The sequence below is a fragment of the Trachypithecus francoisi genome, unplaced genomic scaffold, assembly GCF_009764315.1.
Source record: "Trachypithecus francoisi isolate TF-2019V2 unplaced genomic scaffold, Tfra_2.0 Lachesis_group18, whole genome shotgun sequence".
Classification (NCBI taxonomy): Eukaryota; Metazoa; Chordata; class Mammalia; order Primates; family Cercopithecidae; genus Trachypithecus; species Trachypithecus francoisi.
The window spans coordinates 56,945,551-56,963,990 of record NW_022681463.1 but is presented as its reverse complement, the minus strand read 5'-3'; the positions used below and the strand labels follow the sequence as shown (position 1 = coordinate 56,963,990).

General features: G+C 39.0%; 1 long non-coding RNA gene across 1 annotated transcript; it reads right to left on the bottom strand.

Annotated features, from left to right (window-relative positions):
* Positions 1 to 5,731: 5,731 nt before the first annotated feature.
* Positions 5,732 to 18,229, bottom strand: LOC117063438. Its single transcript, XR_004428928.1, has 2 exons — positions 18,017 to 18,229; positions 5,732 to 6,329 (listed from the first exon to the last, which is right to left on the bottom strand). It is a non-coding gene; the product is annotated as an uncharacterized LOC117063438 (long non-coding RNA).
* Between the last annotated feature and the right edge of the window lie 211 nt (positions 18,230 to 18,440).

Sequence of the window (18,440 nt, the reverse complement as noted above, 5' to 3'; positions counted from 1 at the left end):
CAGAATGAAGGGGGTCGGGCATGGTAGCTCATGCCTGTAATCCCAGCACTCTGGGAAGCCAAGGCAGGTGGATCACTTGGGGTCAAGAGTTCGAGACCAGCCTGACCAACATGGTGAAAGCCTGTCTCCACTAAAAATATAAAAAAGTTAGCTGGGCATGGTAGCGTGTACCTGTAATCCCAGCAACTTGGGAGGCTGAGGCAGAGGAACTGCTTGAACCTGGGAGACGGAGGTTGCAGTGAGCCAAGATCACGCCACTGCACTTCAGCCTAGGTGACAGAGTGAGATTTCATCTCGAAAAAAAAAAGACACACACACACACACAGAATGAAGGGAGGAAAAAACCCCACACAATCTCTCAGTAAATTAGAAAAGCCTTAAGAAAATACAACATCCTTTCATGAAAGAAAAAAACACTTAGTAAACTAAAAGTAAAAGGGAATCATCTCAACCTAATAAAGGCTATCTACAAAAACCCATAGCTAACATCAAAGCTAATGGTGAAAGATGGAATTACTTCTTCCTAAGATCAAGAATAAGAATATCTGCTCTCATCAGCTCTATTTGATATTGTACTAGTGATACTAGTTACAGCCAGTAGGCAAGAAAACGAAATAAAAGACATTCAGATTGGAAATGAAAAAGTAAAACTATTTCTACTGCAGATGACATAAATCTAAAGAAAGCCACAAAATCTATGGTAACTAATAAATGAGTTTAGCAAGGTTACTGGCTATAAGAGCCACATTGTATTTATATAGACTATAAATGAGCAATGTATAAATGAAATTAAAGCAATTACATTATGAAAGCATCAAAAAGAATAAAATGCATAAGAATAAATTAAACAAAATATGTGCAAGACTTGTACACTGAAAACCAGAAAACATCACTGAAAAAACTTTAAACAGATCTTAATAAATGGAAAGACAACCCATGCTTCTGAATCGGAATACTTAGTATTATTGAGAAGACAATACACTTCACATTAATCTGCAGATGCAACACAATGCCTATCAAAACCTCAAGCTGCCTTTTTAGTGGCAAAAACTGACAAGTTGATTGTAAAATTCCTACGGAAATTCAAAGAACCCAGAATAGCCAAAACATTCTTGAAAAAGAACCAATTTGGAGGACACACACTTTTTGATTTCAAGGTTTACTACAAAGATACAGTAATAAAGACAATGTGATAGATTGCATAAGGATAGAAACATAGAACAAAGGAATTACATTGAGAACCCAGAAATAAATCCTCTACTTTCGGCAACTGATTTTTGACAAGAATCCCAAAGCAGTTCAATGAAGAATAGTCTTTTCAACAAATGGTGCTGGATAGCTACATGAAAAAAAATAAAGTTGGACTCTACCTCACACAAAAATAAACTCAAAATGGTTCATAGATCTAAGTGTAACAGCTAAAATTATAAGAGTATTAGAGAAAACATAGGCATAAATCTTTGTGACCTAGGAGTAGAAAACGGTTTCTTAGATATGACATCAAAAGATGACAAAAAGAAAAAAATAAATAACTTGAACTCCATCAAGATTTAAAACTTTCGTGCTTCAAAAGATATCATTAAGTAAGTGAGAAGACAATGCCAGAAATGGGAGAAAATACTTACAAATCATACATCAAGTCCCTGACAAAGGACTTGCACATAGAATATGTAAAGAACTCTCACAACTTCGCAATAAAAATACAAATAACTCAGTTAAACATGGACAACAATTTGGGTAGACATTTTGTCAAGAAAGATATACAAATGGCCAATAAACACATGGAAAAATGCTCAACATCATGAATCATTAAGGAAATGTAAATTAAACCATCATCAATTTACATACTACTTCACATGTATGAGGATGGTTATAACCAAAAAGGACAGACAAATGTCAACAAGGATAAGGAGAAACTGGAGCTCTCATACATTGCTGGTAGTAATACAAAAAGTGAAACTGTTTTAGAAAACAGTTTAGCAATTTTTCATGAAGTTAACCCAGAAAGAGTTATAGTTACTGAGTTATAGTTAACCCAGAAAGAATTTTAGTTACTGAGTTATAGTTGACTCAGAAATAGTTATAGTTATCTGAGTTACTATAACCCAGAAATTCCACTCCTGGTTATATACCCAAAATAATTTGAAACATTTCCATACAAAAACTGTACACAAATGTTCATAGCAGATAATAGTCAAAAGTGGAAGCATCTCAAATGTGCATCAACTGATGAATCAATGAACCAAATGTATCTCCATACAATGCAGTATTATTTGGCCATGGAAATTAATGAAGTATTAACTCATGCTACAACATGGATGAACTTAAAATACATTAGGCTCAATGAAAGAAGCTAGTCATAAAAGATCACATATTACACGATTTCATTTCTGTAAACAGGCAGGTCCATGGAGACGGAAAGTAAATAGAGGTCGCCAAGATTTGGGAGGAAAGGAAAATGGGAAGTGGCTCCTAACGGATATGGGTGATATATGAACAATATCTCAATAAATCTGTTCTTTAAATAAATTGTATCATTCAATGTTGTCAGGACTGAAGAAATTGGTACAATTACATATTACTAGCAGCTTGGAAATCAGTACAATTCTTTTCTAAAGCTTAGAAATCAGTACAATTCTTTTCTGAAGCAAATTTGACTATACTCTCCATGAGCGGTACAAGTCTTTCCATCCAGTAATCCTGCCCCTGGGAATTTAAGCCACGCTCAGTGCTGAAACTATGAAGAAAGTTATATGCCTGAAGATTTACTCTTTACAATACTAAAAAGCTGAAAACCTCAAATGTTGTACAAAATGAGGATACTTGACTTTATCAATTCAACTAATTTTTCAAAAAATGTTTGGTCAATTGTTAAGTAAAAATGTTTTATATTACATATTTTAAATTATTTATACCTACAGACAAGGACTGATAAACAACATGAACCCAGGAAAATAAATGGCCTGTTAGCTTGCTATAATCATTGGGATCCCTGTCCTGTATTTTTAATATTATTTTTGTGATGATTGTGAATGTACCACAGTATTCTTTGCAATTATGATGCTGTTATATTACAACTGTTTTAAAAATGTTTTAAAGATGATTTCAGAGTGCTTTCAAAAATTATGCTTGTGGGTGAAAGATGTGTGGGTACCCTGGATATCTGGACGATGATTCCAACCAGGAGAAAACACCAAGAGATCACAGCCACATTGGAAGATCCAACTGACTCCAGTGAAGAAGTGTGAGGAGTCTACCTTCCCTGAAGAGCAGCTTGGCAGGATTTTCCCCCGGGTGGAGCAAGCAGGCTGGTAGAGACAGGTGAGCCCCTCCATCAACAAAGAGTAGGACTATAGACTTGTGAAACCTTAGAAGGAAATTTGTGATGATAGGAATGGTAACCCCAAGGAATGTTTCTTATGTGAATCAATGACTGGAGCACAACACTGGATCTTAAAAAAAAAAAAAAAAGATTATATTTCTAAGTAGTGATATAACATGTTTTTATAATTTTTCAAATTAAAGCATGACTATTGGCCAGGCACAGTTGCTCACATCTGCAATCCTAGCACTTTGGGAAGCCGAGGTAGGCAGATCACCTGAGGTCAGGAGTTCAAGACCAGCCTGGCCTACATGGAGAAACTCCATCTCTACTAAAAACCACAAAAAGTACCTGGGTGTGGAGGTGGGTACCTGTAATCCCAGCTACTTGGGAGGCTGAGGCAGGAGAATTGCTTGAACCTGGGAGGCGGAGATTGCAGTGAGCCAAGATCCTACCACTGCACTCTAACCTGGGCGACACAGCAAGACTCTGTCTCAAAAAATTAAATTAAATTAAATTAATTAAATTAAATTAAATTAAATTAAAGCATGACTATATATACATTTATATACGGTAAAGTACAAAAATCTAAAGTCTACAACTAGGTGAATATTTATTTAACTGTAAATTCATTTCGCCACTACTCAGGTCAAGAGAGATCTTTTGGTGTCATCAGCAGCCTGCTCATGCCCACTTGCAGTTGATACCACTGCTGAAGGCAACTGGTATCTGACCTGTATCTCCACAGATTAGGTTTGCTGCTTTTGAGTTTCACAAATACGGAATTACTCAGTACGTACTCTTTTGCATCTCCCTTTTCTTGCTCAACGTTACGTTTGGGGAATTCATCCATGACGCGCGTGAGGCTGGAATTGTTTTTCATTGTCACTGGACTTACGATTTCTGTAATCTGCCTCCTACAGAATATAGAACAGTGTATTTCCTTTTGTTTAAATTTCACTGTGATGTAAAATAAATGCATGGTTAAATAAACTATTTTAAGAGGAGAAAGTTGAAAAAAAAAAGTCACTTAAGAGCATGTTTGGGAAAATCAGTAAGATTGTGTGGTAATCCTGTTAAGGGTGTTGGCAGAGCTAGAAAGCAGACAGATAACGAGCTGGCTAAAACGGTAAACAAAGGAAGCTTGCACTCCTGGGTTTGCAGGAAACACACAGCAATCCCAAAGCCCTCTGGACTCCTGGGTTTGAGGCAGATGCAGTGCAATTCCGGCGGTCTCTTCTGTTCTACTGTAAGCCCATCTCACCTGTTTCAGATCAGTTTAGGTTCCAGTGGGAATGAAGAGGAAAAACTTTCTTTACAATTTCAGCTGTCAGCAAGCTGTTGTTTGCAAATTCCAGGCTTCCAGACAACAGCACAAAGAGTTTGCTTAGAAAAAAAAAAGTTTCCTAAGTGCTGTAACCTATGTTTTAGAGCTTGCTCTGGGAGGACATCAGAGGTTAGACTAAATGGAATAAAACCAGTAATAGTAATAATAATATTAACAGTGTAAGTCTGTTTTTATCTAATGGGGGAGATTGGGGCAGGTGTTTTCTGCATCCACAGCTGGTGACCTTCTCAGTGGTTACTCTCCCTCTCTGCACTGACTTTTCCCTCTGAGCTTTCTGTACTGAATCTTTGCGTCATAGAAAGGTAAGGTAATTACTAACTTTTAAATCTATAGAAGCTAATAGATAAGCTTGCTGGCTGCTTGCCAAGCCAGCTTTCATTGACATACAAAAATTCTTTATTTGTCATAACTAAACACATTAAGATATATAGAAAATATTTTGAAGTTAAATGGTTTCACTTTCTTCATAATTAAGGTAAAACAAAGTTATCTTCTAGTAAAACTGTAAGCCTAAATTAAGAAATCTTTAAAGTGCATTTTAAAGTATTAATATAATTTCTAATTTTTTAAATATTAATATAATTTCTAAATCATGTAGAGAACCTAAAAAAAAAATTCTCCTTTGACATTAGACTTAGCCTTACATTAACATTAATTCCAAGAAGCAAACATTTGATTTGACTGGGAATTATATTCTGTTCGAGTTTGGGTGCTACGTTTGGAGATCACGATGTACCCTACTGAAGCAGCATGTGAACACCAGGAAGAAAAATAACAATTACTTCTTGAAAAAGAGTGATGAGACCATGATCAAAGACTGGTCTTTTTGGTTGAGATAGAGAAAGTGCCAAATGTCTGATAACATTAGATTAATTTGAGATCCAGAGAATGTTTGGGTCAAGCCAACAAATTTATCTTTATTTGAGCTCTTAGCAACCTGTATGGCAGGTGTTTATTACTCTTGGACAAGTGCCTTCTGTTTATCTGGAAAGCGTTCATTGAGACATGAGTCTCCATTATATAGGTGTGACATGAAGTGGTAAGAAGTTGTCATGCAAACCCATGTTGTAAGGAACCATGTTTTATTCGGAGAAGATGTTCATGATGAATAATTTCTTAGATAAAATGCAGATTAGACTCATGTTTACATCATCCCCAATTATAAGATCCCCAGAGAAAATGTGTCATTGTCCTCCATGGAGTTGTGCTTATTTCAGGCAAAATTATTTTTGATGCGTATCCCTCCTTTCTTGGTGCCTGGTAAACAATAACTCCAGCTGTCAAGTGCTGGTGCAAGAGAAGGAAATTCCATTTTTCTTTTCTTCTACAGGAAACGCAAAGATCCTCCATGCAATCTCTTGGGCTATTGTCACATAGTATGATTTATGTATTTCTCATATGTTTCTTTCTTTTTAAATCTGGAAGTATATTCTTTTGTTTTATTGGGCTATTTATTCTCTTGACACCCTTGGATGTGAGTTAATAGAACCATGATAAAAGGATAGAGAAGTGGAACAAACAAGCCTGATGGTATAGATTCAGGACTGCCTGACAGGTTAGGGATAGCAAGAAGAGGAACAAAAGATAAAATCACCTGATTCATGTGCACTGGGATAGTCCAAAAAAAACTAGTGCTTGAAGTTTCACTACGCTGTAACTCTGGAAAAGAAACACAGAAAAGATTAGCTTATTATTACAGGAATTGAGAAAAAATGTTCTTTTAAAAAAATTAATTTTGATATACAAAATCTAAAAGCTTAATCTAAGCGCCTAGAACAATGTTTTGTGCTCAATGAGCATTTTATAAACATTTGTTATTTAAAGTCAGGGAAAGAGTTTATGGATGTGAGAACAACGGAATGGAGTGGACACACAACTACTATTTTATCTGCAGAGAAGAGCATCCACTCCCCTTCTGGCCATGCCCCATTCATATGGCTGAGCTTGGAAGCTGCCATCCTCCTACAGATTCTGCTGTGGTGATTGATGTAGAAATGGAAACATAAATTAAAATAATCCTACTGCCTTCCCTCCACGGTAATTGGCCCAAAGAAGAACACTTAACACAAGCTGAGCCAATTGGAAGACTTCTTCCAATTTTTCAAGTTGGAACCATGGAGAGTGATAAAACTGGAATAACATAAGCTTGAAAACTGCTGTTGCCTAGTGTCCCATACTCCATATTCAGGCGGAAATGAGTCTGAGATGGTGAAGTCAACCTGTGGATGGAGACAATAGGGGAAAGGGTCCTGACCACATTTGATCCTGGTTCCAGCCGTCCCCTAGGTCCAGTTTTATCTCTGCCCTTCATAATATTTGTCCACTTGAGCCAACACTGCCCCATGAAAGAGTTTTGACTAATACAAGGAAAAATTAAACTTGAACAAGATAGATTTGGGAGTAACCTAGGCTCTAAGCAATAGGAGGTAAAGGATTATATCATTCATCTTTATAATCACAGTGCATAAAATAGTGCTTGGTACACAGTTGGCAGTCAATAACTCTACAGTTTTTCAAAATATATTTATCAAGTGTCTGGAGAACATGCTAATTACTGAGAATAAAATAGTGAGCAAGACAAGTGCAGTCATTCCCCTTAAGAAGCTTTCAAGTGGAAAGCACAGAGAAAATGATAACTGGCAAATAGCATAATAAAAAGTAATACTTTTTTTTAGGAGACTGGGTCTCACTCTGTCTCCCACACCAGAGTACCAGGGTATGATCATAGCTCACCGTAGCCTCAAACTCCTGGGCTCAAGCCATCCCCCCGCCTCAACCTTCTGAGTAGCTGAGACTACAGGCATGTGGTACCGCCCTTAGCTAATTTTTTTTTATTTTTTATAAAGATGGTATTTCAGTATGTTGCCCAGGCTGGACTTGAACTCCTGGCCTCAAGAGATCCTTCTGTCTCAACCCCCAAAATATTAGGATTACAGACATGAGCCACCACCCCTGGCCAAGTAATACTTTTTTGATAGGGGGAATATATGATTAGTTATAGTTTTGGTATGACAAGTAGATAGCCTAGTTAATCCAAGTTAAAAAGGGAATTATTAGTTAATGGGGTGTCTGGCAGAACACAAGAGGAGGAACACAGCCTGACTTTTGGGAGGACAGGGACTGGGAATTGGAGAGTCATTGTCTCCCTAGGAAATGTTCTTTCTGACTCTCCTCTCTGCTTCTCCTTTTCTTTTCCCAAAAACTGTCTTATTTGCTCCCCAGTCCAAGTGCTGTTGTAAAACTGGTCACAGCTTTTAAGTACAGACCTGTCCAGAGAAGACAATTATATTGACCAGAATTCCCCTAAGGAGGAATATCTACTCTTGAAAGTAATGCTTCAATAAGCTCTTCGATTAGTTGATTGCCTTAGTAGGTGAGCCCTCAGGGCATGCTCACGTCTGAAAAGATGCTTGCTGTAAATTACTATGCACCAAACGTGGAGGAGAATTAGTGGGGCCCAGGAGAGAGACAGAGTTAGGAAGGAGAGGGAGAGGGGAGGGACTGAATGAACTCTCCCACCTCCATTCCATTTATAGTAAAGACTATTAAAATTATAAGATATTGGGGATGACGGATATTTTACTGGAAACTAACAAAAGAGCTGAGCTGTCTGGGTTGCAGCAAAATAAGACAGTGCCGGGGAGCAGGAACAACCAAGTCACACAAGCTAAAGTTTTAGCCACCTGGAGAGGTTGACTCATTCTCTTTCTTAAATTTCAGATGACCAGGAAAGAATTCTGGTTGGCTTATCTTGGGACAAGTGGGGCTGATAGAAGAGTGGGATTATGTACAAAATGACAGTTGTATCCACATCTATGTTGAGGTCGGCTGGGGTGTTACCAGTGGAATGTATCAGAGTTACCCACTGGGAATCTGTATGGGTTTACAGCAACCTCAATTCTTGCTTCCTCAGAAGAAAGAATTCCACTGAGGGGCATAAGGCAGAAAAACAGACCAAGGCAAGATTCAGAGCAGCAGTGGAAATTTCTTTAAAAAGGCTTTAGAATAGAAAAGAAAGGAAAGTACACTTGGAAGAGACCCAAGCAGGCAACTTGAAGGACAAGTTCGGCATTTAACCTTGATCCTAGGACTTTAAAGGCTGGCCCACTTCTGGTGTCTTGCATCCCTTTTCCACGATTCTTCCCTTAGCGTGGGCTGCCCGCATGCACAGTGTCCTCATTACCTTTAGGAAGTGAACACTCCTAGTGTGTTTAGGAAGTTGTACGCTTAGCCACCTGAGGCGTTCTTCCCTTTTCTGATGGAGTGCCACAGGAAGGTCATGCGCCACCATTTTGTCTCATAATGCGCATGCCCAGGAAGTTGCTTTTTCTCACATCTGCAGTCAGTCAACACTTTGGTGCAACAGGTGTAGACCATCAGGAAATGGCCTCTCCCTGGCACTGGCTGCTAATTTATCACTTTTAGACAGGCAATGTGATAATTGCCAAACCATCACTCAACATTCCTGGTGGAGGGGAGGGCGCCCTCTCCCGCCCTGCTCATGCTTAACTACCCGTAACAGAGGGGCAGTTAAGGGAATTTCTTGTGAATTGGTCAGAGCTTTCAAAAGGTCTTCAATACAGGACAGAAATGGGTGTCTAGAATATATGTGTGAGAGACATCTCGTCCAAGCTGAATATTCTTTGAGTGAAAGAATTAATACACAGAACTTTCTTGGATGGCTTGGCAAACGCTGTGATATAAACAGAAGAAAGCCAAAGCTATGGGTCATCAGAAGTCTAGGGTGAGAAAAAGATATGAGGTGAACAGAGGGTCAGGAGAATCCGTGGTGTCAAGAAAAGTAGAAGCCAAGACAGAGAGAAACACTGGGAGCCTGTGGATGAAGAGGGTGAAATAATGAAACACAACCATGTGGTAGCTGAAGGGTGTTCCAGTTCTCCTTGAGGTCTGACTTGGTGAGCAAAGGGCTATTATCCTGAAGACCTGGTTTTGTTTAACTCTTGGATGTTTCTCTCTCTCTCTCTCTCTCTCTCTCTCTCTCTCTCTCTCTGTGTGTGTGTGTGTGTGTGTTTACCTTACCTACCTTCCTTCCTTATTTTTTAACATATCCTTACAAATAACTCTTATTATCTGAGATGCCCTAGGCATGTTGGTGATCCTGAAAATCTGAGAGAGTTTAATAACAAAACCACCAAGGAAGAAAGGAAGGAAGAAAAGAAAAAGAGAGATCATTCTTCTTATCAAGTAAGAGCTAACTTCTCTCCTCCAATTGCTGTTTTATTCTTATTTCAGTTTTCCTGCCCATTTCCACTTCTTTATTCTTTGTGATCCTTTCTCTCGTAGCCTTCAAAAAAAAAAAAACCAAACCTAAACCTAATCCTACCTATCTTTCTCCTTTGCTGTTCTATTTAGTTACAGTATAATGATGTACAGATGCTCACCAGATTACTCAACACTTGACTTATGCAAATTTGACCTTATACAAATTATTATATAAGGAACACAGTAAAGTTTTAGAAATGTAGAAAATTTGCATTTTATATGAAAACAAAAAGTAGCCTAGAGCATAGATGAATGTTAAGAAACCAATTGTCCTCCATCTTCTGTTGTTTTGATGCATCATGTCACATTGCTATGTGTTAGAATCACAGCCCTCCATCCTTGACTCTACCGTAGTACAGGATGCAGTTAAGCGCTGAGACCCTGGGATCTGGCTGCTTGGATTTGTATCCTTTTTCTACCATTTTCTAGCTGAATGACCTTGAGTAAGTCACCTAAATCCTCTAAGCCTCAGTTTTCTCTTTCTTTCTTTCTTTCTTTCTTTTTCTTTCTTTCTTTCTTCTTTCTTTTCTTCCTTCCTTCCTTCCTCCCTCCCTCCCTCCCTCCCTTCTCTCTCTCTCTTTCTCTCTCTCTCTCTCTCTCTCTCTCTTTCTTTCTTTCTTTCTTTTTTTTTGATGGCATTTCACTCTTCTTGCCCAGGCTGGAGTGCAATGCTGCAATCTTGGCTCCCCGCAACCTCCGCCTCCCGGGTTCCAGCGATTCTCCTGCCTCAGCCTCCCGAGTAGCTGGGATTACAGGCATGTGCCACCATGCCTGGCTAATTTAGTATTTTTGGTAGAGACAGGGTTTCTCCATGTTGGTTAGGCTGGTCTCCAACTCCCAACCTCAGGTGATCGCCTGTCTCAGCCTTCCAAAGTGCTGGGATTACAGGTGTGAGCTTCCCTGTGCCTGACCTAAGCCTCAATATTCTAATCAATGAAGTAGGGATAATGTTTTCTTTCTCAGAGTTGTTATAACAGATAGATCAAGTATGGAGCTTCAGTGGCACAATCAGTTGGTACATGGTACTCATACAGAAATAGATCAGGTACTCTTAGCATAATAGCAGTCTGTAGTAAATACCCTTGCTAGTAAATTCAGAGTTTGATGTTGTTGACCCCAATGGCAAGGCTTCTTCTTTTCCTGACCGACGTATTAAATCTTTTTCTACTTTTAAGTTATGACAAAAACCGAAAAGAACAACTGCATAAACTAGAGAATCTGTCATAGCAAATCTAGCACTGTGGGGGTTCAGATCTAAGATTAGCCTATTTTTTTTTTTTCTTAGGAGAGTTGAACTGAGCTACTATAGTGATGAAGTGAATTGATATTCCTCCAAAATGCTTTTCCAGATGTTTAGCAAAGCTCTTAATTCCTTCTATTCCAATCATGGTCTCTCATTCTAAGTTCTCCTGAATTATTAAGTGAAAGGGGTGGGTGAGAGGGGGGTGAATGGGGTGGGAATATTTAAACCTGGTTTGGAGAAAGTGAAAGTAAAGGGAGGAGAGCAATATTGAAGATTGTAACCTAAATATTCTCCCTATAAATACAACTTCCTGCAGAAACTCAGGTCAGATCTCTTTAAGCTGCAATACAGTAGAATAAAACATTCTCCATCTCTCATTGAATGGAGAATTTATCAGGCTGCATTTTTTAAAATCTCCCTTTGTGGAACTAGTGAGAGTCTCTGGGAACCAAGTTCATATCCATAATAATGAAGCTAGATAAGGGTACATGACTCAGATTCTGCCCATCAAAACAAACCATCGAAGCACCATGTGAAAGGCTTTGATAAGGCCCTGTGAAGACAGTTTATGCAGTTCATTTGTCATTGAATATGGTTTCATTCTTAGCACCACATTTTTAAACAGCTTGAATTTTAAAAAATCAATAGTACTTGAGTAAGAATGACATCAGGACAACAATCTTCAATTTAATATTGAGGGCCCTTTTTCACATCTTTTTTAGCTTTAAACTGACTTGTATCATAGTCTAAATTCCAACAGTGACTTTCAAATGCTTCCAGATTAATTCTTTCTTACTTTTGTCATGTAGCACATGTACAGTCTCTTTTTTACTAGTGGTTTTCAAACTTGCGTTTTGTGCTGAGAAATCTCTTATCAAATAAAATCTGACTCAGAACCCAACAGCATAGTGGAACTGCTCAGGAAGTATTTCCTATCTGGAAAATCATTGCCCTATACCAAAAATACTTTCACTGACAGGTTTCCTAACCAGAATAGAGGAACATTAAAAATCTAAGTTGCTCAAAGAATAGAAATTTGTTAAGTAACATATGTAGAAAATAATATATAGTAACTATGGTCTTGAAAAAGTTGAATTCCAAGATTAGGCTTTGTGACCAGATATAGAAATGGCTACACAGGTTCAAGACTGAATTTCCCAGTCTGCATTCCCCATCTCCTACAGGTGGGAAGGGCTGAGGCTCTGGAGCAGCACATTAGCAGTTAGCTCTCTTGCCTCTCTCCTGAATGGATATCCTCCCAAAAATTCAACGTTGCACATGTCCTAAGCCTAGGGCTTTCAAACTGGGTAACTGATCCAAACACTGGGAATGTGGGTTCAGAATACGACCCATTTGGGAGAAAACCTAAATGGGTCGTATTCTGAACCCACATTCCCAGTCGAGACAGTACAAATGATAGTGGTGGGAGGTGATTGCCTAGGCAGATAGGGGCAGGCTGCTGGTGAAACCCCACCTTGAAACCAAAGATTAAACTAAAGCCTGAAAACCAAGCCACAAGTCTCGGATAAATCCATGGATTGGATTGGAAACATCTCTTCCTGTTTGGCATGCTTTCCTCTGATTGATCGCCTCCCTTCACCTATTTAACATATACCTACCCTTCCCTAATTGTTTTTTTACACTATCATGCCCACCTTTTGTGGTGCCTTTGTTTTAGCCTCTTTTGCATACTCATAAACCAATCAACATGCACTCTCCCATTCTGAGCCCATAAAAGCCCTGGACCCAGACACACTGAGAGAGAGACCACCCAGCTTTGGGTGGGGGACCACCCTTCCCTCCCCCCACATTGAGAACTGTTCATTCACTCAATAAAATTCTCCATCCTCCTTACCCTTTGATTGTGAGTGTAACCTCATTCTTCTTGGACATGAGATAAGAACTCAAGAACCACCAAATGCAGGTGCAAGCTGTAATACAGGCAGGCAGGGGCACAGCTGTGGGCTAAGCTGGTGCACGAGCCAGGTGTGGCCTGGTGGGCCGAGTGGGTGAAGTGCCTCCTGCAGCAGGCCTGGGGCCAAGTGAGGCCCAGGTGGGTGCATCGCTGGCCATGGAGGGCCCCAACTGGCAAAGTAGCAGACAAAAATCCTGCACCATAAAGATATACTCCTAAGTTGCTTAGACTTTGACATAAGACTGGAGAGAAAGAATTTTTCTTCCAACACAAGCATGCCAAACCTTGTTTTGCTAAAGGGAACTTTGATCCTAGAGGCACTATTCTACAAACAGCAATCCCCTGCATTATATTTGAGAAGACTAACCATCTTTAAGATGAGTCCCCATTTTCCAGTTCTAGACTGGAACCCTTGGTTTTTATAAATCTACGAGGGAAAAACATTTCCATATCCTAAACAAAGCTACCTGGCAGAGTAGCAGAGTTGGGCATTCAGTAGTAAGGCCCTACTTGCATAGCACAAAGCTAGATGTGTCAAAGTGTTATGAATTGTTCATGGTATGTGACAATCATGATTATATATTTCAGTGTTGTACCTTTGCATTGAAAACCTTCTTTGCCTGAGTTTTCAGTTTCTCTGTTGTTCCTTCAAAGCAGGCAGCCACCATCTCTGAGAGCTGCTGCTATTACAGTAAATAAGAAGTTATGTGCTTCCTATCTGTCTCCTCCTAACTAATTCTCTTCATTAAAGTTGGAAGGAACAGTGGTATGCTGAAGCTGGACAATACAGGCTCATTAGAGCTGACTGTTACATTTTCAGGAATTTTATTTTATTAGGTTGGTGCAAAAGTAATCAAAAGTTATGGCAAAAACTGCAGTTACTTTTGCAGCAAACTAATACATATCACTATCAAAAATTAAATTGTATAACCTTAGAATTAAATAGATTTCTTTTTAAAAAGGTAACAAATAATCCAAACTTTTCACATCTTAGTGATTTTACTACATTTTACAACAATCTATACTCATTATTTATGTTCATATTATCTACATGGTAGAAATATCATATAAAACTGTGCAACTCTTTTCCACTCCACGTTCAGTGATGTCACATGGGTAGCTTGAAATAAACTAGGAGCATTTACACCATGGAAACTGGCAAACACGAAAACATAGGGCTATTGATTTATTTCAAGAGAACTAGTTGTTAAATGTTTACCATCACACCATTGACAATGAGAGTATGAATAGATGTCAATTCCTTTGCCAATACTTCACAAAACAATTACTTATGTTTACATGACTGGCTAGTGAGATATTTTGCCATCAACTAGCTATTTTTATAATATTGTGAGCCTTGATACTCACAACTGAATTCCTTCATTCTCTCTTTATCACCAGTGAAAATTGTAAATCAGCAGCAATAAAGAATTAAATTGGGTTTCAGCAAGAAATAAAAATGATGCCAATCAACTATGTGGGTAGCATTTTATGCTGTTAGAAAAGAAGTAAATATATGAAACTCATAAGTCTATTGCATGAATATATCAGTCAGAGATGGAGGAAAAGCTATCACAAGGGGAGGGACATACATTGTGCTTTGTGAAAACAATGTGCTAATATAAGAAAATGCACTGCATGGGTTCATAATTTGGTAATTATATGAGTTCATTAGTTGCTGTATATTTGCTGCGCAGTAGTTTGTCCCTGATAGAAAGCTTTACTAAAGATCCTGGGATCAGGTCACAGAAGAATGATTTAGTAAACATCTAATGGCTATTGTCAATGTGGCTCACATTCAAAGCCAGACCCATCTGTAGAGGGGGACGCCTTGTGTGGTGCCTTTCTGTTTCATTTCCTTCACGAGGGAAGTCACAGTATTTCTACTTCCTGGGAGTCCAGGCCCTGAGCCCCAGAGAGAATTCACCTCCACCTTATGTCCTACATCCCTAGTCCTTAATGTTTGTCCGAGGATTAACCTTATTCCTGAATAATTAATCCTAATAATATTTTCATTGGTGAGTAAAGGATATATATACATATATATTTATATATATGTGTGTGTGTGTGTGTGTGTGTGTGTGTGAGTTCTGCTGTAAAATTTCAGAGGACCAAAAACTCTGTGATAAAAGTAAATAGTATTTTAATGCAATATACTTTAAAAATTAAACTTAATGCAAAAAAACCCATGATTCATAGAATATCAAAATTTGAAATAAAGACAGGATTAGACTTTAGGATAAGGGTGCTGTTCCCACTAGTGAACCAGGCTTCCAAGTGGAATGTGTTTATTCCCATTTTCATTTGTTTCCTGTGAGTTTGCTCAATTAACTGTTTCTTCTCTCTCCTAAATTTTCAGCTTCTGTATAGGCATTCGTTTCCCAAAGCCTACAAACTTGCTAAGTTCCAACCACCTTTGAAACGAAAACAAAAGCAAGAACTGCCTCATTTCAATTCCCTTGATTTTTCTCCTGTTAATATCCCACGCATTTTCCTTTATACAAGTTCCTTGAAAAAGTAACTTGTGCTCAGTGTCTTTGTATTTTTACCTCCCATTTGGCATTTCCTCACCGCACAATGTTCATTATTCCTGTCTTTTGTGTGTTGAGGGGAGACAGGGTCTTGCTCTGTCACCTAGGCTGGGGTGCAGTGGGCTGAATTCAGCCCACTGCAACCTCTGCCTCCTGGGTTCAAGCAATTCTCTTGCCTCACCCTCCCAAGTAGCTGGGATTATAGGCGTACACCCCCACGCCCAGCAAATTTTTGTATTTTTTATTAGAGATGGGGTTTCGCCATGTTTGCCAGGCTGGTCTTGAACTCCTGGCCTCTAGTGATCCACCCACTGTGGCCTCCCAAAATGCAGGGATTGCAGGCATGAGCCACCGTGATTGGCCATTCCTGCCTTTTTGAGAAATCTCCTCTTTTTGACTTCTATGATATCACAGTTTTATTATTCCTTTTTCTACCTCCAAATATTCCTTCTCAGTCTTACTTGCAATCTCATTTATTTCTGCCCTTTCTTAAAATGTTGGCAATCATCAGGTGCTAGCATCATCCTCTGCTTCCCTCACCCCTCCTTCAGTGACCACATCAACTCCCATGGGAGAACTATCAAAAACTAGCACACAACACTTATTTCCAGCTCTGAACACTCTCCTGGGATACTGATTTTTATATAGACAGCCTACTAGACAGCCCCTCTTGGCCACTCATAGACACCTCAACCTCAACATATCCTAACACACTCATTACGTATCTCATTCACCACCACTCTGGTTGGCTTTACCTCTACTATTTATCTGGTTGAATGGCACAGGAATTCAACAAGGAAGCATGAAGCCACTCCAGAGCACTCCTTTTCCTCAAAGGCTAGAGCCCTGAGTACTCCTAAAGACACCACCTGCAGCATCCGTGGAGCTGCCAAGAAAAGCCCTCAGAATTTCACTTAGTGTTCGCACACAGGACTTACGGGACAACCTGTGATCCTGGAAAGACCATCCCACATTATCACATTGTATTCCTCTTCTGTGCCCTCACCTTCTGCTTCTCTTCTTCCTGCTTCCTCTGTGCCAGAAATGCTAACCTTCCTGCTTCTGCCTGGATCTTTCTTCCTCCAGATACACAGCTCCCCACCTTCCTTTGCTCATCTGTCTACTGATAGAAATATCTGCCCTTGAGGCCTTTCCTAACCACCCCACATAAAGTTAGCAACCTACTCCCCTACTGTTCTCTTGTCTTCCTATCCAGCTTCATTTTCCTTCGTAGCACTTTTACACACCTGACTTATTTTGTTTGTTTATTTTTTTTCTCTGTTAAAATGTGCATCCCCTGAAACCAGGGTCTGGTTTACTAACTATATTTTCATCACCTAGAACAGTGTTCAATCTTTAGTAGAGACACAACATACATTTGTTAAATGACTGTATTATTAATTACTATCATACCTACTCCTTCAACATTTATTGTCTCTATCAGTTTCCTTGGATATTCTTCACATATTCAATAAATGTTCACTCAGCTCCTCATACGGGGCCTACAGAGTGCTGGCTGCTGCCATTGTCACTGCTGCAGGACTCATTGTCTCCAGCCTGGACTCTTGGAATTGTCTCGTAATTGGTTTCCTTGCTTATAGTCAGTTCTCCTTTTTATCTGTTCTTCATGCCATTGCTAGGCTGTCTTTCCAACTTAGCTCAAATTGATAGCTTCTCTGTGAAGCATTTCTCAACAATTTCAATAGAACATCTTGCCCTTCCTTGTGCCTCAATGTGTCTTGTACAGATGGTTATAATAGCACACATACTATGGCACTTTGCTGAACATATTTATACATCTGTCATGTATTATTAGATTATAAACTCACTGAGGACAGATGCTATAGTCTTTTATTTGCCTTGAGTTTTATTTATCCTCACTATTTAACACAATACCAGGGCTGTCATGAATGCTTGATAAATATTTGTTGAATAAGTAACATCGTAGTGTTATCAACAAATTAACTGTCTTTATGCCAGAGAATCTAAAGCACTTACACACAAATCATAGTATGTTTTTCTAACTTTTAAAAAAATGATGTGAACATACATCTTTGTATGATAGGTAAAAAACAGATATTATTATCTCCCTCTAACAGAAGGAGGATTGGATTTATATCTGCTTCCTAAGATTAGTTTGCACCCATAACTGGATTGATAGCATCAAGTCTAGTGTGCAGATTATTAAATTGGATGCTGAGGGATCAGCAAAGAAAAGTAGAAACATTTTCTGCCTTCAAGGATCATATTACGGGAAGGGGAAGACAATACCCATAGAAAATAGGTAGGAAAATAGGTCCATTGAAGCTCTTCTAAACAATCCTAAAAATGGACCACTCAAATATTGAGAGAAAGGAAAAAATGCCGAAATGACATCTGTAATCAAACTGGAACTTCTTTTGGAGGTCAGCATCCGTATTCAGATGACAGCTGCTCTACCCAGAGGGCTATACACAGGGAGAAAAGTCACCTCTTCCAAGCCTGTAGTGCTCCCTAACGGCCAGCTGTCCGGAGCATGCAGCAGAATCGCAGCATCCTGATGGTTTAATTCTGAGCATCACTTCCGCAATTTACCTGGAGGGAAGAAACTGAAGGCAGAATGCATAGGGAGATGATGATGAATTCCTAACAACTATTCTAGGTTAAATACCACTGACAAGTCAATGGGTAGAAGGTTTCAGTTTGAAGGAGGCTGCTAAAAAGTGACTAGCTCCGTATTTCTAAAACTAAATCAAAACTCTACCGGGGATTCAGCTTCAAAATTGTGATAGTTTGGTTTTCTGGGAAAATGACTGTGT